Source organism: Dromaius novaehollandiae, chromosome 29, assembly GCF_036370855.1.
Source record: "Dromaius novaehollandiae isolate bDroNov1 chromosome 29, bDroNov1.hap1, whole genome shotgun sequence".
NCBI classification, from domain to species: domain Eukaryota; kingdom Metazoa; phylum Chordata; class Aves; order Casuariiformes; family Dromaiidae; genus Dromaius; species Dromaius novaehollandiae.
In genome coordinates this window covers 4,023,689-4,030,463 of record NC_088126.1, presented here as the reverse complement: position 1 = coordinate 4,030,463, position 6,775 = coordinate 4,023,689, and the positions used below count along the sequence as shown (strand labels likewise).

At 49.9% G+C, this 6,775-nt stretch overlaps 1 pseudogene; it reads left to right on the top strand.

The window, feature by feature from the left end:
* Nucleotides 1-584: 584 nt before the first annotated feature.
* Nucleotides 585-1,546, top strand: LOC135323909 (olfactory receptor 6C3-like; annotated as a pseudogene).
* The last annotated feature ends 5,229 nt before the right edge of the window (nt 1,547-6,775 follow it).

Genomic DNA, 6,775 nt, shown 5'->3' with positions numbered 1-6,775 from the left:
AGAAAGAGAGAGGAAGAAGATGTGGAAGAAAGCAGGGGATTACAAGAGACTCGATATTAACTTGTTTGAAATCAACAGCCTTACAGATGTTCCAAGTCAAAAAAGGCAAGTACTGAAAAGCAGAAGAAATAACTTTCAAAATACTTATCTAGGTGGATGACCTGGCATCTGTAGATAATAGTAAGTATTTTTGCTGGAAGATTAGTTTGGCTTTTGAAACACAGATGTGATGGATGTTTGAATTGGGCCAAAGTGAACTGGGAATTTCCCAGGCATGGCATGAAATAGTTCGCAACCTCTTTAAAATACTGTGCTCTTGAGAAAGAATCCTTTGTGAGTGATTGGAAAAGGTAGAAAGGAGAGAGAAAAATCTCTGAGGACTCTAGCTGAAGTGCGAAACAGAGAAAGCAAGGTGCCCTGAAGAGTTGAGAGGGATATTTCTGTCTGTGTTAACATAGGAAGCAAGGAAGGGAGCCAAGAAGGAAGGACAAACCCTCCCGCCCAGACTGTGTAATTCTCACACTCGCTTCTTCATGCTCCAGCCTCAGCAGGATGTACTGAAATTGGGCAAGGGAGCAGGAAATGAAACTGCAGTTGCTGAGTTCATTCTAGAGGGTTTCTCAGGGCTTGATCAAAGACTACAGCTGTTTCTCTCCCTGCTCCTTCTACTCATATACCTGACAACAATGATGGGGAACACAACAATCATTTTCCTCGTGCATGTGGATCAGCGCCTGCAAACCCCTATGTACTTTTTCATCAGCAGTCTGGCATTCCTGGAAATCTGGTTTACATCCTCCACAACCATCACATTGCTGGCGATTTTGAGCTCTGGTAGGAGAACAATCTCCTTAACAGCTGCTTTGCCCAATCCTATTTCTATGTTGCCCTGGGTTGTACAGAGTTTGCTCTGCTTGTTGTCATGTCCTTTGACCGCTACGTTGCCATCTGCCAGCCTTTGCATTATGCTGCCATCATGAAGCAGCAGCTCTGCACCCACCTGGTTGTTGCTGCATGGGTCGTAGGCTTCACACTCGCGAGTTACCACCTGGTCCTGCTCTCAAAGCTGACTTTCTGTAGTCCCAACAAGATCCACCACTTTTTTTGTGACAACTCCCCCTTATTCAAGCTGTCCTGCTCTGACACCAGCCTGCTTTGGAAAGCAGACTCTATTTTGATATTGTTTGTAGTGCTGGGTTCCTTATGTCTAATCACGGTGTCCTACATGTGCATCTTCCGCTGTATTCTGCACATGCCAGCAGTGTCTGGGAGGAAGAAAGCTTTTGCTACGTGTTCTTCCCATCTCACCAGCTTAGCCATTGTATATGGAAGCTGCATTGTTCTCTATGCACGGCCCTCAGAAGATGTTTCCTTGGAGACCAACAGAGTTGTAGCTTTGCTGAACACTGTCCTGTACCCATTCTTAAACCCCTTCATCTACAGTCTCAGAAACAAGCCTGTGAAACTGGCCCTGAAGGAAGTCCTTGGCCGTGCGAAGGTTCGGCTTTTTCCCCAGCTATGGTGCTTCTCGGGACAGCAATTCTAACTATGTACCGTATATTTTATCACACACATATATATGTAGCTACTAAATCCAGGTGCCTCAGGGCATTTATGTTCTCGTTGGACTGTAGTGTTGAAAGGAAGGAATGTGAACTGTGAGTCTTGGTTAGAGGGGGTTGTTATAAACAAAATCTAAAGAATATTAATAAAATGTTGAACACACACACTTCTTAGGACTGGGACATAGACTGCCAGTGCATGCTGACACAAGGAAGTTTCATAAGTCATCTCAGGAAATTTAGCTGAAAACTCTGGGCACAATGTCCAAGGGCTGTTGAGAAAAGCTCAAAACACCTTCTCTCCCTGAATAACAGAAGATGTTAAGCACGAAAATTAAGCTCAGACATTACAATGGGTTCAAATTCATTGGATTCAAATCCATAAAACACGTCTCAGATTCATTAGTGTGATGAAGACAGCCTCACTGATTTGCTAGTGAGAGCATGAAGACAATAGCTTTATTCATTCACTCTGGAGGGAGATTTCTTAAAAATTCATATTTTTATAACATACTGTCAGCATGTTCACTGCTAAAAGCTCTGCTTTAGCTCCACTGATGACTCTAGGATGCATTTTTCTGAAGGAAAAAAAAATCGTATCTCTTCTTGGATAATTAGGCATTTTCTACCTTCTTTTTCTTCCCTGAAGGAGTTTTTCATGATTGAGAATTATTTCAAATAAACCATGTATGCTTCTATCACACTTTTTTCTTCTTGTCCATCAATGAAATTTTATTTTTCTCCATCCATATCTTTACATGGCAAAGTGATGGGCAGAAGCATGTAGTATTGATAAAGGGAAACACATTTTAGAGAAATAATCAACACATGGAGATCCCTTTTCGTCCTTTTTTTTTTTTTTTTTTTTTTTTTTTTTTTTTTTGCATTCCACAGGTGGGGAAAAAAAGGCACAGAGGAAAGGAAAGCATTGCCATTGTTTTACTCCTTTGCAGCTGTTTCGAATCAGCATTTCATTTTGTTAGGGCCTCTGAAGGGCAGCATTACTGTTAACAGCTTTTTTAAATGTTGTGTGTGAGCATCCCCTTTCCAAAGGGAATTCTACAAGGGCGAACTCTTTTCAGGAGAACCAGGTGCAATTCATCTCTGCAGCCCGTCTCCTCACATGGGTCCCCAGGGAAGCTATGGCACGTTGGGTGACCAAAGCTCAGCCCAGCAGCGCACTTGGGCACTCTTGGGCAGCTCGGTCATCTTGCTCCGGGCTGGGTCCTTCGGAACCAGCGAAGGATGTGGTGGCCCTGGGTCTTCCCCTCTGGGCCCACAGCTCCACCCGAAACATGGGGTTAGGGTATGCAGGCAGACAACTAGGCTCTGGCTCAGAGTTGAGCTAACTGACCAGGGCGTGAGAAACTAGTGGGTATGAGAAGTGATTGGACGCTGCAGGGAACAGAAGGAGACCCTGCCAAGTTACAGACAGCACTGTGAGGGATGGCTGGATTTCAGTGATGGTTAAGGGAGAGTTATGTGAGAAAAGGACAAGCTTCCCACATAACTGGCGTATTGGGGTCCTTTGGGGAGCAGACTCTTGCAGCACCAGCAGTACCGAGGTGACAATACCAGAAGCACCATATGAGCCAGCGGTTACCTAGCTAACAGTATCAGAAATATTAAACTTGAGTTCATAGGCAGTAGAACTGGGGTCAATGAAGAAAAGAATACTTAGAGATGGGCTGTTTATTTCAAAGGGGATAAAGCTGGAAAAAGGGAGGGATCAAGCTGGATCATGTCAGAAGCAGCATGGGAAAATGGAGGCAGAGGGAATAAAAGGGGCCAGTCACGTGTAAACAAGCTGCTGGCAAGTACACTTGTCTGGCCAAGCTATGTACCTGGTCTCTGCAGTGTAGGCTGCCATTATATTAAATCCTATTCCTAGCTATTTCTGTGCGAGTGTGCTCTCTGTTCTGCATGAGTGCATGTGTGGAAGGCTTGCAGATGTCCAGGCAACCAGCTACCAGAGATACCTGTGCGAGGGTGCATGTAAGGTCCTACAAACTTTGAGTCTGATTAACTGGTGAGCAAGAACAGGACCAGGCCATTTGTGTTGTTCATGTTTATGAGCATTGCACACATCTCTGTGGTGCCTGTAAAGGTACTATGTCTGAGTTGATTTTTTTGGTGGTCGACCATGTCCATACAGAGTGTGTGTGTATGCCTCTTGGAAGTACATGCCCTGCCTCACTGCTGACAGGACCAACGAACAGAGAACTGCAGCAGCTGCCCTTCCAGCAGACCAGTTGACCTAGTCTGGGACTAGGATTGGATTCAGCCGCACCCAGGCTCCTCTGAAGAGGAGTTTGGAAAGCAAGAAGGTCCTTTCTGAACCTCGTGACTCAACAGGAGGGTCTCCTTCGCGCACACTCCTTTAGACATGACCTGTTGACCTAGTCTGGGACTAGGATTGGATCCAGCCGCACCCAGGCTCCTCTGAAGAGGAGGCTGGAAAACAAGGGGGTCCTTTCTGAACCTTGTGACTCAACAGGAGGGTCTCCCTGACACTTTCAGCTGACTCTGTCCTCCGCGCAGTAAATAACAGAGTGCAACTTGCCATCAAACCTCATTAAATCACTCTCTTATCTACGATTACACTTTGTTAAGTCACTGTCTTACTACAATAAAACATAGTGCTGCTTCTCTGCTACGAGTGAAGTGCATTACTGCACTCATCCACACCACAGGTACCCAGGGCTGTTCTTCAGAGCGACCTTGACAGGACACAGAAATATGCTGCTGGGAAAAGCAAGGCCATGAAATATCCTGGTCTTGGGTGGCATAAGCCCCACGACAGGCAGAGCGGGGGCCAAGTCACTAGAGAGCACCTCTGCAGAAAAAGTCCTGGAGACAAGCGGAGCAGTGTGCCCGGGCAGCAAGGCCAGCCCTGCACCTGGCTGTGTTAGCGGAGTGCAGGCAGCAGGGTGAGGGAAGGCATTGCTTCCCCGCGGCTCGGCATGGGCGAGACCGTGTCTGGGCACAGGGTCCGGTTTGGGCTCCCCAGTCCCAGACAGATGTAGACGCACTGGTGCGAGCCCAGCAGAGGACCCTGAGCTGGTGGGGAGCTGGAGCATGGGACCTATGAGGCGACGCCAAGGCCGCTGGGTGTGTTGAGCTGGGAGAAGAGAAGGTGCAGGGGGATCTGGCTGCTGCCTGCAGCTGCTAAGGGCAGGGTGAGGAGAGGATGGAGCCAGAGCTTTTGTGAGGTTCCTGGGGCCAGGATGAGGGGCAAGGACACAAGGGGCAGCAGGGAAAATTCCCATGTGAGAGTGCCAAAAGCCTTTGAAGCCTAAGGGGGCTCCAACAGAGAGAGTCCGAGCTCTGCCAGGCCCTGCGAAACCCCCTCTGGCTGCCACCCCTTGCGGCAGGAGCTTGGAGCAGAGACCTCCAGAAGCCCCTTCCCACCCCAGCTGCTCTGGGACTGGTTGAACAGGTTTCTCTCCAGACCTGACTGGCTTCACTGGCATTGCCTGCACTAGCCTTTCTCTGCAGATTTACCTGACACCAAGTAGCACAGGCGGAAAAGCTTCCCAGGGTTTTATTCAAAGCAGGAAATGGCTGTCACCGACTAGGGTCTGTGCGGGCACGAGTGCTAGGAGACAAGAAGCATTTCTGTAGCACCCAGGACAGCGTCTCCGTTGCTCTTCCTCTCTGCTCTGCACCAGCCCCGATCTCAGGGGACCTGCCCGGCACTTGCACCTGCACACCGTTCCTCTCGCTGCCCCATGACACAGTGGCAGCAGAAAGCTCTGCGCAGAGCCCGAAGTGCTGTGCTGAGCCATGAGGGCCATCGCCTGGGAGCAATTATTCTGGCAGGGTTTTCCTTCCCTTTCAGACTCCTTTTCTTTGGCACTCCAGCCACAGCTCTACCCTCTGTCTCTATCTCAACCCTAACCCTAACCGTTGCTGGCACTCAGCCAAGTCGAGGACGGTCATACGTGGTCCCTTGGAAAAGGCGGTCCCAGGACAATTGTTGTGGCAGGGTTTTCTTTCCCTTGGAGGCCCCTTTTCAGGGGCAGTCCAGACACAGCTCTACGCTCTGTCTCTCTCTTGACCCTACCCCTAAACCTAACCCTAACCCTAACCCTCGTTGGCACTCAGCCAAGTTGAGGATGCCCCTAAGTGGTGCCGTGGAAAAGGCGGTCCCGGGACAATTGTTGTGGCAGGGTTTTCCTTCCCTTGAGGCCCCTTTTCAGGGGCAGTCCAGCCGCAGCTATGCACTCTGTCTCTCTCTGAACCCTAAACCTAACCCTGACCCTGACCGTAACCTTAACCCTAAACCTAACTCTGACCCTAACCCTAACCCAACCCTAACCCTAACCCTAACCACTAACGCGAACCCTAACCCAAACCCTAACCCACTAACCCTAACCCTCAATCGTAACCCTAACCCCAACCGTAACAGCAACCCCAACAGCATTCCCAACTCTAACCCTAACCCTAACCCCTAACCTTAATCCCTAACCCTAAACCCTAACCCTCACCCTAACCCTTATCCTAACCCTCACCCTCACACTAACCTAGACCATACCAAAAATCACTTGGAAGCACCTATACCACTCCAGAAGGCACTTGGAGGCACCTTTGCCACACCAAAAGGCACTCAGAGGCTCCTACACTGCTCCAAACAACATTCGGAGGCCCTTACACCGCACCAAAAGGCACTCAGAGGCCACCGGCCCACTCCAAAAGGCACTTGGGGGCCCCTACACTGCTCCAAAAGGCACTTGGGGGCCCCTGCACCACTTCAGAAGGCACTCGGAGGCACCTGGAACCCTCAAAAAGGCCCTCAGATGCCCCTGCACCACTCCCAAAGGCACTCGGAGGCCTCAACGCCACTCCAAAAGACACTCGGTGGCACCTAGACCACACCAAAAAGCACTCAGAGGCACCTAGACCGCTCCAAAAGGCACTCAGAGGTACCTGTACTGCTCCAAAAGGCACTCAGAGGCCCCTACACTGCTCCAAATGGCACTTGGAGGCCAGCAGCCCACTCCAAAAGGCACTCGGAGGCCCCTACACCATTCAAAAATGCACTTGGAGGCCCCTGGCCAGTTCCAAAAGGCCCTTGGAGGACCCTACATCGCTCCAAAAGGCACTCAGAGGCCCCAGCGCCACTCCAAAAGGCACTCAGAGGCACCTAGACCACAGGGGCTCGACGGGGCTTGGGGGCGCTTCCCACCACGAGGGCGGCTCCCGGTGCAGAG